The 15543-nt window shown below is 53.1% G+C and overlaps 2 non-coding genes across 2 annotated transcripts; one reads left to right on the forward strand and one right to left on the reverse strand.

Annotated features, from left to right (window-relative positions):
• Positions 1 to 3347: 3347 nt before the first annotated feature.
• Positions 3348 to 3420, reverse strand: TRNAF-GAA (transfer RNA phenylalanine (anticodon GAA)). Its single transcript has one exon. It is a non-coding gene; the product is annotated as a tRNA-Phe (tRNA).
• An 8543-nt stretch (positions 3421 to 11963) lies between these two features.
• TRNAL-UAG (transfer RNA leucine (anticodon UAG)) lies at positions 11964 to 12045 on the forward strand. Its single transcript has one exon. It is a non-coding gene; the product is annotated as a tRNA-Leu (tRNA).
• The last annotated feature ends 3498 nt before the right edge of the window (positions 12046 to 15543 follow it).

Raw genomic sequence — 15543 nt, forward strand, 5'->3', positions numbered from 1 at the left:
TGCTGGATCGGTTCTCCAAAGCGTGCAAGGACTTTGAGCTTACCATCAGCCTAAAGAAGACAAATGTACTTGGTCAAGATGTTGCTGAATCCCCATCAATCAGCATTGACAAGTATACGTTAGAGGTTGTCCACGAGTACGTTTACCTCGGGTCCACCATCACTAACACCCTGTCGTTGGACACTGAGCTGAACAGGAGGATCGGAAAAGCGGCCACAACTCTGTCCAGACTCAGCAAGAGAGTGTGGAATAACAACAAGCTGTACACTCACAGCAAAATGCAAGTCTACAGAGCCTGCATCCTCAGCACCCTCCTTCATGGCAGCGAGACTTGGACCCTATATGCCCATCAGGAAAAGAGGCTGAACGTCTTCCACTTGCGCTGCCTCAGGCGCATCCTTGGAATATCATGGAAGGACAGAGTTACCAACACTGCCGTCCTCGAGCAAGCTGGAATCCCAACCATGCACACCCTCCTCAGGCAGCGTCGACTCCGCTGGCTTGGCCACGTCCACGGGATGAACGATGGAAGGATTCCAAAAGACATCCTGAATGGTGAGCTAGCCTCTGGCAAAAGAGCCCCCGGACGCCCCCAGTTGCATTACAAAGATGTCTGCAAGAGAGACCTCAAAGAGGTAGACATCGAACTGGACAACTGGGAAGAACTAGCAGATGACCGCGGCAGATGGAGGCAGGGGTTACACAAGGGCCTGCAGAAGGGCGAGTTGAAGATCAGACAGCTAGCAAAGGAGAAGCGAGCACACAGAAAGCACAATAAGGACTTGCCAGACACCCACTACATCTGCAAGAGATGCAGCAAGGACTGTCACTCTCGTGTGGGTCTTTATAGTCACAATAGACGCTGTAAATGAAGTCTTACATTGAAACTTTAAAGGGCGCGATCCATAGTCTGTGCAGACTGAAGGATGCCTACTGCTACTGCTGCTTGGGCCAATGCATGGGGCTCTGCAGCTGGGAACTGTCAGTGACTTTTCTGAGACGTGTTGGTCCTTTCTGCAGCCCCCACTGTGGGAGGGTTTTGCCTGGTCCTGGGCTGGGTTCTTTTCTGGGGCTTCCGGAAGCTCTGCCCCTGCCAGTTGAATGTTTCTTGGTCAGAGACACAGGCTTCTTCCTGTGCCTGGTGTGGGCCCTGACACTGCTGGATGAGTGTGATGAAGCCAAAGTGCTGTGAGCTCAGTCTGAACCAAGTGGCCTTTGTGTGTTAGATTCCTGAGCCCCCTGGCTTTGGGCCTGGTTCTCCTGCCCAGCACAGGCCACTGTGAGCAGGGCCCTGCATATCTGTGATGTACAGTACCCTCGTGTGTTCAATGGATCAGAACCCTGAGCTTTGCAGGCTGGGAACTGATCTCAGCTGAAGGATCGGTTTGCTCGGTGCTGGTACATTGGCAGAGGAAAATGATAAGTGTTTAAATCTATTTCAAACATCCAGGGAAAACCCCAAATGGACTGGAGATGAAGATCTATTTCCCTTAAGACAACCATCTGTGAAGGAGCACCTGGGACTTTTTCAGCTGCAGTCAAATGCTCCACCACGAAGCTGTACTCTATACCAGTGGAAAATGGTGAAAGTTTGGTTATGCTGTAGAGGCAAGTGTGATGGAGTGGGAGGAGTGCATGTGTGAGACTCAGGCTGGATGTGTGTGAGAGAAGCAGAGCAACTCCCAGTAGCTATGGATGACCCTGGGGCTATAACCTAGGCTGGCAGGTAACACCTCTGCCCTGAACAAAGAGGAGGGAGCAGCTGATCTGGCTTTGAATTGGAGGGGGCAGTTAGAAGCTGGAGGGGAGAGGGAGCTTGAAGCCAGCCAGCCGGGCAAGGGGGAAGCTGCACCTCAGAGAGGAACCCCTCAGGCTTCTTTCCCCAGGATGAGATGGAATGACTTTCTCTGATTGTTTCACTGACTCTTCTGTAAGAAACTGGGCTTCTGTCGCCTAATAAACTTCCTACTCTACCTGCTGAGTGAGAGTCACTCCTGCCTACAGCCAGGGTGCAGTGCATGGGGACCCCTGAACCCCACCACAGCAACTCTACCTTTCTCAGGAGGAATGCATGTATGCCAATATCAATAGCCAAGGTAAGCAGGGTGCCAACCTCCAAAGAATCACAGGTGCCCAGAAATTGTTTATCTGCAGGTCCCATGGCGTAATGGCAGTGTTCAGAGCTCTGCATTCTGCAATCTGATTTCAAATCTGTGGGTTTTGCTATAAATCTCTGTCTGTCCAGGGCCTTTCTTCTCCACAGGTACACCTGAGTTGGGGCTTTTTCCTCCTAGTGGATGAGTGAGGCCCTCTGGAGCTCCATCAACAGTATTTTAACTTTAGGGGAGCCTCAGAGAAAATGGCCTACGTTCCCTAACTGCTTCTAAGCCCTCCCTGTGGACCAAGCACAAATCTGGTGCTGCATTTTGTTGGCTGGAAAAATATGCAAGGGGTTGTGGACTTTGTTGTCACTCCACCATTTCCTGTTTGTCAGACCTCTTTCTCTTTTTCAGCCACCCACTTGTCTAGCCACTCTTTCCTCATCCAGCAGCTTAAAGCTGGAAACTAAGAAAAGCGAGTCCTTTTAAGGCTTCTCGGCCCACCACCTCAAAGGGTGTCTCAAGTGGGGAGAGGCAATCTCACATCTCAGGGAAGATGAGCGAGCTCAGCACCTTCTGAGTTGGCTGCTTCTTATTGCCTCAAAGAGAAGAAATCAACAGCATACAGGCACCTAAGTGCAGCAAAGGGGACAGCTACTGTTGGTGAATGTTTTTTGTTTCACTAATTACAAAAGTGTTCCCATGTCTCATTGAAAGGTACTGCAGGCTGTCTGATTGATGGCAGTCGCAGGGGCAGGGAATGCCCGGCTCCAGGCCAGCCATAGAAGCAGGAACACATGCCAGGACACAAATGACATACTGTGTTTTTTGCTGATTTCAGCTTGGAGAGTTTTGTGATTACCAGTGCACCACAGAATCTCGGCTGTGTTCCTCTGACCCTCCCCTGCAATGCCATCCACCAGTGTGGCATTTGCTGTGACACCTGGATGGGCCAACCTGGAGAAAGTGGTGGTGAGAGGGCCTCAGAGCTGCGTTTCACTCCCTCATCAGGTTGAGCAGTGGACTTTTGGGAACACTCAGCAAGATCTGTGAAGTTGCCTGGATCACAATGGGCACAATGGGGTCTTTTTTCCTCCCCTTGCTGAGGAAGAGCAAGAGAAGAAAGGAAGAGCACGCTAGCGCCTTGGTGTCCCAGAAGGGCTGACAACATCCTTTCCAGGAGCATTTGCCAGCAGTAAGGCACCAAGCAGTCACTAATTGCTCTCTGGCCAAAGTTCAGAAAAGCTCTGCTGAAGCTTGGGATTGAACCAAGGACCTTTAGATCTTCAGTCTAACGCTCTCCCAACTGAGCTACTTCAGCAGCTGTTTATGAAGTTTTCAGGTCATTACCTCAATATTGGAGATGTTTTTCTCAGCTATTGCTGCGATAGCAAGTGTCCTTGGGAGGCAGGAGGAACGTTGGCAGCTTCCTGAGTCAGAAGATTCTGTAGGTGTTTGTCTCTGTCGGAGGGGTTGGAGCAAATGCGGTTATATCTTAATGCTGGGCTGTAGACAATGGATCGTGTGGTGTGTCTGGGGTGGAAGCTGGAGGTATGAAGGTAGGCGTATTGGAGATGTTTTTCTCCAATCACAAGGCCTTTTACAGAAGATACTTTACCTACAGCCTGAGTCTCACACATGCACCCACACGCCCCCCCCAACACTATCACAATCTGTTTCATTTTTTCACCCCCCATGTGTTACCTGTGGGGGCGGTGAGTGGGTGGTGGTGGGGGCAATGTGTGTGTGTGATGGGAGGCAAGGTCAGGAGCATGGACTTGAAGGCTTTGCCCTCACTGATGTCACTGGCTGGGAATCACAGAGCTATCTTTGCCCCTCAGCCAAAAGAAGCTGTGCCAGGCAAGTGCCCCTGCCCGATCCCACATGTTCAGTCCCAGCCAGACCCAGCCAAAGCCTGCTCCTGAACCTGCCTCCCGTCGGCCCCTCACAGACTGACCTGGCAGAGAAGGGGCCAATCCAGCTGGAGCTGCTGTGCTAACAGAGCAGCTGGAAAGGAGCAGAGCGTGACAGGAGGAGACACAAAGGCTGCAGACCCTGCCCATGGCCCTGCTCTGGACCCACCCAGCAGGGACACATGGGCTGAGCTGTGCTGCTCCCAGGGCAGGGCACCACAGTCCCCTGCTCACCCCAGGAAGCAGCTCTGCAGGGGACATGAGTGATCATAGCCCTGTTGGGCCAAACCTGCCCATCCCGTGTCCCCGGCCAGCCAGTGAGTGGCAGAAAGGTTCCTGGCAGGGCTGAAGTTGGGACATATGAAAAAGTTCCAGGCATGTTGGGTGAGGTGCCGAGTGGTGAAGGGGATGGACGGCTAATCCATTGTGCTCTGCAGGGCTTGAATCCCATCCTCACTGAGCCTTTATAGGCACCACCCTGCTGAGCTTTGTTGAGTTCCAGTCCTATTGTGCGATGCTACTTCTAGCACAGCTGAGCCTGCTGCCCCCCCAGCTCCTGTGCTGGGCAGACTCCAAGCACAGGCCAACTCTGTCGCTCACTAGTGTGGGGGGTGTCTCTGCAGAGGCAGGTCTGGGGCAGGAGAGGGCCAGGAGGCAATACACACTGTGAATGGGATTCCCCAGTGCTCAGTGGCCCAGGATCTCATGCTGAGCCCCTGGCTCCTTAGACCTGTTGGTGAATAACAAGAATCAAGGGCATCACCTCCCTGCCTTAGTAACAGACAAAGGGCTTTGGGGTTCCTCCCATGCTGCCCACACCCACTCTGCAGCCACCTCAGCTGTCCACCTGTCAGTGTCTGTTACTTCTTCCTCCAGAAGGACGGCAGCTGCCACCTCCTGCAGCTCTGAACTCTCCAGCACAGCCCAGAGGTGCTGCAAGGCAGGTGAGAGGCAGCCAGAAAGATTTGTCCAGTCACCACTGGGTGCTGCTTTCCTAATCTCCCCTTACCTGGGAGGTCCATGGGCAGGGGAGCCACAGAGCCTCTCTGGGACTTTTCTCCTAACTCGTTTGGGTTTTGTCAGTGACAAACAAAGGGATGTGAGAGGAGAGTAACTCTCCCTCTCCTGCCCAGCTGAGATTGCGCTGTCAGCAGCTGTGCACAGGCAGTGCCAGAGAGCCACAGGGCTGGGAGGATCAGTCTCTGTTCTTGTAGCCAGAGGAGCCACCTTCCCAACGCCAGTTTCAGCTGCGTTTGTCTGAGCTCTTGTCTGTGCCTGGATTCTTCCCAATGCTCCTCTCCCATCAGCCTTTGCCTCCCCCAGCCATGACTGGGATTGCCAAGGGAGGGGTTTTTGGTTCCCCAGACACCTGTAGGAAAATGTTGCTCATGATGGACAACAAGGCACCACTGGGAGTTGAACCAAGGATCTCCTGTTTACAAAGCAGGCGCTTTTACCAGTTAAGCCATGATGCCCCACTTGCTTGTGTTGTGCGTCCTGACAGGGAGGTATCTGCGTTCATCTATGTCTTCAGCCAAAAAGCCGTCCTGCAGCACTTTAACGACAACCAAACGAATTTATCAAGTGATGAGCTTTTGTGGGGGCCGACCCACTCTGGTGGGCTGCCCACAACAACCCCTTCCCATTGCCCAGCACAGACATTGTGCCCGACGGAAGCTGGAGTTGCTGCCGAGAGGACATTGCGGATGAGAGGAATGAAAAACCCCCTTTCACTTCCTGTCCCCTCTGCCGTGTGCAGATCAGACTCCACCAATCTACCCTCCTCCCACCCCACCTGCCCCAGTGCCAGGATCCCACCAGCAGAGCCTGGAGTCCTGCCCCCCTTTGCTCCCTCAGCCTGACTTTCACTCTGTGCTCCCCACACCCTCCTTTCTCCCTCTTCACACCCCAGGGGTGGGGCGAGGAGGGCCCAGCTCCGGGGCAGAGTTATCTCCTGTCTCTCACGGAGTGGGGGATGGGCTGTGCTGCCCCGGCTGGAGCTTTTCAGGGTGAGCATTTGCTGCGGTGTAACGAGAAGAACATTTTGCCTTTCTGTCTCCTTCTGCCCTTCAGTCCCACTTGTGACCCTCCACACAACCCCTTTGGTTTATTACCAGCCCAGTGCAAATCACTGTGCCCTGGGGGTGGGGCTGACTTTCCCAGCTTTCCCTGTGTGCAACCTTTGAGCAGGGCCTGGGGCTGTTACTGTGCAGTTGCAGGTCGGGGTCCGCTGGGGGTGTGGGGCTCCCAGTCATGTCTGGTGCCCCCGCCCCGTGTCACAGAGGTGTGTGCCGTGTGGGGTACATACCTGACCATCCACTGCCGCAGGTGGGGGTACCCTTGGGTGGACAAATCCTCCTTGCTGAACAGCTGCAGGTGGGCCATGGCAAGACCCAAGTGGGCATCAGTGGGGAGCCACAGACCCCCCCAATCTGCCCTGGATGAAGACTGTGAATGCAGGGACATGAGTTGGGGATCATTGTTGGCCTCTACAGGGTATGAGTAGGATCCATGGCTCCGCACACCTTCCTGGGTGAGGCTCCTGCTTCTGGGCTGGCTGGAGGCTGGGCATCAGTGGGAAGAGCAGAGACCCACCCTCCATTCTGGTGCCCGGCCTCACGAGCAGAACTCTGGTTCCTTTTCTGACCCCACAGCTGCTCTGCTCTCCCCTCTGCCCAGGCCTTCCTACCCTTGCTGAAGCAGGCTGCCCAGGGAAGCCCCCAGACAGGGCTGAGCTGCAGCAAGGCGGCCGTCGTCAACATGTCCAGCTTGGCTGGCTCCATCCAGAATGTCTGTGGCTGGGACATGGTCCAAATCATCTCCTATCACTGCAGCAAGGTACAGGGCACAGCCAACAGGGCCTGACTGCTGCCTGGGTTTGCTACTTGCACAAATCCCTGTCACTCGCTGTGTTCCCCTTGTTCCCCATCCTGCTGTCATCATTCCAGCCTCCAGCACTGTGTTGGGCAGGGCCGTCAGATTTTGTCTGCCTGCAATTCACTTGGGCTTTAGATCAGACTTCCCATCCGGTAAGGAACTTTCTGTTGTGCCTGTATCCCGCCGGAGAAATCCCCACGCTGAGATGGGCTGGGGACAGACCTCTCACCATTTTCCAGTGATAGAGAGCCTGGCTCAGTGGTGGAACACTTGACTGCAGATGAAGCTATACCAGATGCCCCTGCTTGGATGGTTTTTTTAATGGAAATCCATTTTCACCTCTGGCTCCAGTATGTTTTGGGGTTGCACTGGATGCTTGACATGGATTTAAACACTTCACGCTTTCCTCTACAAACGTACAAAAACTGAGCAAACCCGTCCCTCAGCTGCCTCAGTTCCCAGCCTCTGAGGCTCAGGTGTCTGTTCCCATCGATCACACAAAGGTGCAGTACGATGCACATGCGCAGGGCTCTGCTTGCCATGGGCTGCACTGGGCAGGAGAACCGGACCCACAGCCGGGGGGCTCAGGAGCCTCACACAGAAATGCCCTTGGTGCAGGCTGACACACCTAGGCCGTGTCACACTCAGCCAGCAGCAACAGAGACTGACCCAGGCCCAGGAACGAGACTGACCCAGGCCCAGGAACAAGACTGACCCAGGCCCAGGAACAAGCCTGTGGCTCTGAGCAGTAAATAGTCAGTAGGCAGGGGGCAGAGCTGGGCACAGGGCCGGGCAGAGTCCTCCCACAGAGGGAGCTGCAGAAAGGACCAATGCAGCAGAGAAACAAAGAAACATAACTGCCGAGTCTCACACATTGGCTCAGAGCTACCGAAGCAAGAAGTAATTCGCCCTGAGACTGAAGGGGCGAGAGGTCCAGTGAGTGACTCCTTCCCCCAAAAGGCTCATTTGTGAGTTTACCTCTGGGCACCCAGAGGGAACAGACCCCTTGGGGCACAGCCCATGCAGAGCACAGTTTAGTAAGCATGAAAGGAAGCACAAAAATCTACCCCATGAGCCCCAGTTTGAACTCTTATTGCCGGAGACAACGACATCTCCACTGCGGCTGCTCTCAGAACATGGAGCATCCACCAAAATGCTCGCAAGTGGCAGAGTTGTGTGGTTGACCCAACCAGCCCTGTTGCATGTATCTCACCTGCCCAAGTAGCTCAGCAAATCTGTGTGACCAGGCAGGTGACAGGCACAGAAACACAGAGGATGCCAAGAACAGTAACAGCAGGTTACTGCCACTCACCAGCATACCTGGACAGAGGCATTTGGAATTCTTTTGGTGATGCCAACAGTGACACCCAGCAACCCCCCACCGTCCAGGCTGACCCCTGCACAGCCCCCTAGGCATCGTAGAGCCTATTTGTCCATTGCAGCCAGGACAACAAGCAAAGGTGAGCTAAAAGGTACCGCAGGACTTGAACCCATCATGGGAGCATTAGGAGACTCCCAATAACCAGTTCATCTCACCAGCCTCGATGGAAAGGAGCCATGGGCAGCTGCAGAGAGTTTGTGGTCTCTGGAATGAGCTGTGCGGGTCAGGACATTTGCTTATTCTAAGGGTCATGCGCTCCAGGGATAGAACATTTACTGGTGCTAGTGGGTGAGTGCCCAGGGCTGGGGCTGGGAAGTGGCCATGTCAGTGTCTCACTCAGGTCAAGGCTGGAAGGGAGTTTGGCCCATGAAAACAGCCCGGGGCAGGGAAGTGTTTCCCTGGACTCTCCGGCATTTCAGTGGGTCTGGCTGCTTTGGGGCCGGGACACTGACCTGTCCTGCCACAGTCGTTACCCCAAAGGGGCTTGGGGGTTCCAGTCTCAGACACAGCACACAAAGCTGGGCTCAGCAGCACTGCAAGAGCCACCCCACAGTGTGGCAGCCGCCATGTGCAGTTTGACCTGAAAGCCCAGAGCTGCTCCTTTCCCACAAGGACAGGAGTGTCCCGGGGGGCCTGAAGCACTGGCCTGTCACCAGCATGTGAACCTCCAGAACATCCATTGTGGGTTAGAACAAAGGTCCCTCCAGCCCCATGTCCTGTCAGGGCCAACACCAGGTGCTGCAGAAGGTCGCAGCCTGGCACCCCTGGGAGTTGAACCCAGCAGCTCCTGTGTGCTCCTTTCAGCTGTGGGGCAGGAGATATGTCCCAAAGAGGCTTTTCCCCAGATGCTGAGAAGCACAGAAGAACTCAGGACTTGCCCAGGGTGAGACAGTTGAATGGAGACCTGCCCCAGGCCCTGTGGCTGGATCTATTGCTGTTAGGGGCAGAGAAACATTCCTTCCCCCTGGGCAAGTATCTGCTCTTTTCCCAGATGTGCACTGCCCAGCCCAGGAGCTGGGAGAGACCAGAGCACTGCATCAAGCCTTGGGGAACCAGCAATTCACTCAGAGGCAGCTGCACCTGTGCCTGGCCTCAGCTGAGTCAGGGCTGCCCCTTCCTTGCCAGGGAACTACACCCCTGGCTGTGTTTGGGCCCTACTTAGCCCCACACAGCAGCCCTGAAGGGGGCAGAGGTGAGTGGAACTGACACTTCAGTCAGGCTTGGCACTTTCAGGGCAAATGAAATCATCCAATCCCCCAGCTCTGGCAGCCAGAGCTCAGCTCAGCCTCACAGAGGTGTCCTGTGCTTGGAGTCTGCCCAACACAGGAGCTGGGAGGCGGCAAACTCAGGTGTGCTGGAAGTTGCAAACAATGGGGCTGGAAATCAACAAAGAAAGATGCAGTGAGGATGGGATTTGAACCCCTGCAGGCAGAGCACAATAGATTAACAATCAATCACCTTCAACACCTCATCTTCATGTGCTGCAAGTTTTTCATCCTTCCCAAAGTCAATCCTGCCAGGAACCTTTCTGCACCTCGCTGGTTGGCCAGGGACACAGGATGGGCAGATTTGGCCCAACAGTTCTACTCTCACTCCTGTCCCCTGCAGTGCGGCTTCCTGAGGTGAGCAGGGCCCCAAAAACAGCTGGGGTGCAGTGCCCCGGCCAGACATGGGGATGAGGTGGGGGGAAGCCCTTGTTCAGCTTCAGCCACTGACATGGGCAGCTGCCTGTGAGGGAAGGGCCTGTCCCCAAGGCTGGCTCAGGGGCTCTGGTCTCTCCCAGCAGCTGGGATGAGCTGGGCTGTGCACAGCTGGGAAAGGGGCAGACACTTGCTTCTGGGGTTGAATGTCAAACTCCCCTCTCTCTGACACTGAGAGCACTAGATCAGTCTGCAGCACCAGCCACAGGGCCTCAGGCAGGTGTCCATGTGACTGTCCCGCCCGGGAGCCCCTGGGGTCCTGTAACCAGACACAATCCCCCTGCTCTACTCCATCTTGCCCCTTTTCGGTGCCTCTGAGCACACAGCACAAAGGAACAGCACAGTCTTAGAGCGTTTGAAAACACAGACGCGCCTATCTCAAGCCCAGCGTTTAGATGCTTCAGAGCACAGATGTGCAGTGTCAGCATGACCCTGGACTGAAGCGTACAGACAAGGGGGCTAACAGGCTAGATGTTCACCACAGGGCCTCAAATTGCCCTCGGCTGCTACCGATAATTGAGACGCCCACACTTCATGCAAAGCCGAGCTGCTGAGCCTTCAGCTGTACCCCTCACTTTCCCAATGAGCCAACAAGAGAGCAGGGGCTACAGGATGGGACATGAAGCAGGCGAGGCAGCGTATTGCCCAATCGTCTGCGAGTGTGACCCAGAAACCTACCACACGCTCTGTAGCACAGACAGACAGACAGACAGACACATCCTGCACCCAGCTACAAAGGCTGTTCACACACAGAAAAGAGGTTCTGATATTTGACAGCTAAACCATTTCCCTCAAATGTCATATTAAGCACATCTGCCCATCACACAGGCAGGTGGAGGGTTTGTGGTCCCAGTTGCTCCCAACCGGACACATCCAAAGCCATGAACCACCAGCCTGGCTCAGTCACAAAGGGACAGTGGTCCCTGCTGCCCCAAGGCTGACAGAGAGCCCCTCAAGACCACCACTGCCCAGTCCACCCAGGACCTGCTCCTTACTCACTCAGACAGAGCTTTGCTTGTTTTCCTTCCACCCAGAATCCCACTTCTCTTCCTGGGGTACCAGGGGCCATTCCTGGAGCACCATTGGACAGGCACAGGATTCTGCCTCCCTGCAGCCAGCCTCACCTGCACAGGCTTTGGCAGGAGAAAGAGTGGTGCTCCATTAACTGCACTGAGGTGCTAAGCTGCTCTCCTGCCTGCCTCAGCTTTACTTCCTTCTTCTGCCCCCTTCCAGCCTCACTTCTTCCTTTAGCAAGTCACGCAAAGGAGGCCAGCAGGAGAGCCGGCCTCAGTAGGTCAATCCTCAAGGGCAGAGGAGGCCAAGACACAAACCTCCTGAAAAAGACCGGCCGAACTTGTGTAGCTTCCCCAGTCTGAGAGCGACGTATAAGCTCTGCTGATACCTCTACCCTTTTTCACACAGCAGTTGGGTTTAACCCGGAGACAGAATGAGACCAGCTCTTCTCAGCCCCAAAGGGGAGCAAAGCAACCAAAGCACTGCTGTTTTCATGGGGCTTTAAACAAGTACATTGCACGTGTAAAGCAAATGTAACAACCACAAAGCTACAGAAGTTCTATCTGGGTTGGGTTCCCCTCCCATCACGTCCATCCACAAGTCACTGCTCACCCTGGCCCACGTGGGGAGCCCTTCAAAGGCTCAGCTGCCAGAGCAGAGGATGGCAGCTGCACTCAGGAACTGTGACTCCAGCTTTAAGAGTATCATGACCAGTAATCCCTATCACCTTCCTCTGTGTGTCAGTGTGATCTGGGATAAAAAGCAGCCGAGAGAGACGGCAGCGGAAGGTTAGGATGTGCTAAAAGCCATCTTTTTGGAATACTGTGTCACAGCCCCCTTTTATTGAAAACATGCTGACATTTTCACTAGGTATGACATATGAGGCTTTTTAAAACTTCCTATGTACTCTTGGTGTAAACTGTTCTGAAACTCAGGAAATGTCAAGAGAGGTTGATGCTCGCGGGAGCTGCCTTTTGTAGGTAGTGTGGCCGAGTGGTCTAAGGCGCTGGATTTAGGTTCCAGTCTCATTGGAGGCGTGGGTTCAAATCCCACCACTGCCATCTCTTTATGAACTGCAAGATGGATAGAAAGCTGCATTGATGGCCAGACCCCAACAGTTGGAACTGACATCTCTGTTTGGAGATGGGTTTCAAATATGATGTCCTCATGATCAATTCTCTGTCTTGCAAGGTTCAACATCTTTATTGAAAAGCTGGATGAGGGGGAATACTACACCCTTAGCAAATTTGCAGATGACCCTAAACGAGGGGAAGAGTTTGATCTGCTGGAGGGTAGGCATAAGGTCCTGAGTGACTTGGATAAATTGCACGGTGGGGTCAAAAGAAATGTGATGAGGATCAATAAGGACAAATGGGCTTTGGCCAAAACCTCAGAATAGTCATGCTAATGGCCAGCTACTCTGCTGATAGGAATAGGGGGATTTCAAAGTCTGCGGGGTCCTTTGGAAACCTGCCTGTGCACCAAAAGGAGATGATGCCAACACCCAACCCCATTGGATGACTTCACCGTAGTTGCCAACACAACAAGATATTGCATCAGGAACTGGATTTGAGAGAAGGTCTGCCAGATCCAAACGACCACCTGGCTAGACTAGAGACCATGTTATGTCGTATTTCTAGTGTTTTCGATGTCGTATTTCTGCCAACAGTATAGTGGCTTATTCCATATTTGTTGCTGTAGTTAGAATCAGTTTTATTTTAAAATGAAGAGGCTTCTCAAGAGGGGAGGGAATGTGGTGCTTTAGGTGTAAGACTGCTTGTAATTTCTAGAACTGTGAATCCAGGCTGCTGGCAGTCTGGAAACACAGGAAACATGAAGAAGAAGTTAGAAGATTAGCAGGGGCCTTACAGAGAGCTACAAAATAGTGCAGCAGCTTTGTCAAGAGGTCTTACTTTTGGAAATAAAGTGTGTGGAAGTTTGTTCGTGCCTTGCTTGTACGGTACCACAGGCTGGTGGGAGCAGGTCCCTCACAATCCTGGGTGTCCCTGAGGAGCGTCACACTCAGCTTAGAAGATTGAAAAGCTGAGTTCCCTTGTCCCTGCTCTGCCCTCTTTGTGTGCAAAAGGACACTTGCCTCCTCTGGCTGGCTCCACAACAGCTCCAGTAGCTCCACACCACAGCAGTGGTTCACAATCTGTGACCTGTTTGCAGCTCAGTCAGCACCCACTTGTGACATCCTCACAAACACACAGGTAGTATTGGACACAGCCCACATTACACACTGTGGTTTCATATGCAGCCTACAGTAGTGAACAAGTTGAGAACCATTGTGCTCGAGATGCTCAGAAGAGCCAAGTTTGGGTTAAAATTCCCCTCTGGCTGGTTCCCCACCCATTCAGCCCAGCCCAGACTCTGAGAATGGGAAAGAAAGTAACTGCTGGAGGAGATGAAATACCCTCCACAAGTCCAACAGCTCCAGATCAACCAAGAGATTATCAGACTGAGAATCGAGTGCCAGATAGAGGGGTCTGTAACTCTACCTGCTGAGTCCCAGGGGAGGGAAACCAGCATTCATTGCTTCTGTGAACTCCAGCACAGACAGAGAACTGCTGCCTGGTTCTTCTTTCCCCTGCAAGTTGTGTAGGGACAGAGGTCATCAAGGGCCTTGGTAAGAAGCTGTAAATTTGTGAGTTCTCACTGGTTGTTTCCACAGCTTTTTATTCCTGTGCTGGCTAAAGTAGGGCCAGCCAGCCAGTCAGCTGCTCTGGGACTGTCAATAGGGCTGCAGGGAGCTGTCTCATCAGAGACCGAGGCTTCATTACTTGCTTGCCAGAGTGTGGTCTGGAGGGTTGTTTCTCCTTTAAACCCTGACAGTCTGACTTTGGGATATCTGAGTGCCCCAGAACACACTTTACTGTCTCCTCTTCACTAGCAAGTAGCCCCTTTTTGCTTTTTTGTCACATGGCTGTCAGTGTGAAGAGGCACAGCTAGGTGAAGTGCATGTACGGTCCCCCGCCCTGCTCATGAACTCTCTGCAGGGAGACACCAGCTAATCTGCTTCTCAGAAATTTTCTTCTTCCTGTAAAGAATGTGCCAACAGGAGCTTTGTACTGCTGAAGGATTTGGGGAATGTGTCCTCAAATGTAAAGGTGCACCCATGTAATGCCTTGAAAACAAAGCCTGATGGGAGCAAGTGAAGCAAAGCGTTTTCATCTCTTGTAAATAGCTTGTTGTTGGAAAGTCACATTTTATGACTTTCCCCAATGTAAGAATTGTGGAATCTCACCGGTGCTTGAAGTTGTTGTGGGCTACAGGGCACTCATGACTGCTGTGTCAGATATGGATTACAGAGGGATCCCTTCATGGAAACATTATGAAGTGAGAAAGGGTAGGACTAGTGGCTGATTCAGCTTGCTGGAAGCCTTTGGGCTATACAGCGGTAAAACTGGTTTGACTATTTCTTCCCCCCGCTGTTAGAAGGTGGACCTAAAAATGGGTCAATAACTATTCTGTTAGAATTCATCCTGGTGAATACCGAGATGCTGTACCTCGATGCAGAGCTGAATACCAGTGTGAACTGAAATCCCCTATGAGCTGGTAGCTGAGGCCCTGGAGTGCTTCAAACACAGGGTTCTGTCTATTGCAAAACCCACAAGACAGTAGAGGGACATCTGGTGTGAGAAGCAGCCAGCAGGTGTGAGCGGCGGGTGGGCAGCTGGGAGGGGATGCGGAACGCCGGTCCAGCACAAAGGTTGCATTACCTCCAGTTCAGAGAGGGAATGCAGCAAGGGCCATGTCTACACTAGCCTGTTCCTTTCGGAAGGGGCATGGTAATGAGTGAGGTCGGAAGATGATAATGAGGTGCTGCCATCAACGTGCAGTGCCTCATAAGCATAATGGAGCACAAGGCGATTGAAAAGTGCCACTTTCGAATCTTGTACCATCTGTGTGGGGGGGGGGCCTGTCGAAAGGACCACCTATTCTTCAAATGTCCCTTCTTCCTGTTCAGTTTTATGAAGGGGCGAGTGTAGACAAGTCGAAAGTGATGTGTCAGGGAGTGCAGGGACTGGGAAGACTTGGAAGTGGGGCATTTGAAGTGGGTACGGAGAAAGCTTGGGTGTGTGGATTGGCTCTTTCCAGTATAGGACTGCTGAGCCTGAGAGGCAAAGGGCACTGCTCCATCTGCTTGAGCTGGGATACTTACTTGAGGCTTGGTTGTGAACTCTGGGTGTGGTATTTTCCCAAGCTTATGCCATATGACTTTTCTGCCTCTTCATTAAAAGCTCATTTTCTACACTCAGACTCTGTGCTTGTGAGTGGGGAAGCATTGCCCCTGCGAGGCACCCAGGGCTCCGCAAATTTCCCAGGGTTCTGGGTGGGGGCTGCAGCCGGTTCTATGTGAAATGGATGAAAAGGGACCCCTCGATGTTGAAACAGACCCTGGTTGCTCCCGACTCATTCTGACAAAAGGCTTACATTTCACAGCTGTAGACCCTCTTATCAGACTGAGCTCCTTCATGAGTCCCTCAGTAAATCAAAGGGGTGACTATCCTCCAGTCTCTTTCCTAGAGTACTAGAAGTGGAAGGGACCTCACGAG

The sequence above is a fragment of the Carettochelys insculpta genome, chromosome 33 (genome assembly GCF_033958435.1).
Source record: "Carettochelys insculpta isolate YL-2023 chromosome 33, ASM3395843v1, whole genome shotgun sequence".
Classification (NCBI taxonomy): domain Eukaryota; kingdom Metazoa; phylum Chordata; order Testudines; family Carettochelyidae; genus Carettochelys; species Carettochelys insculpta.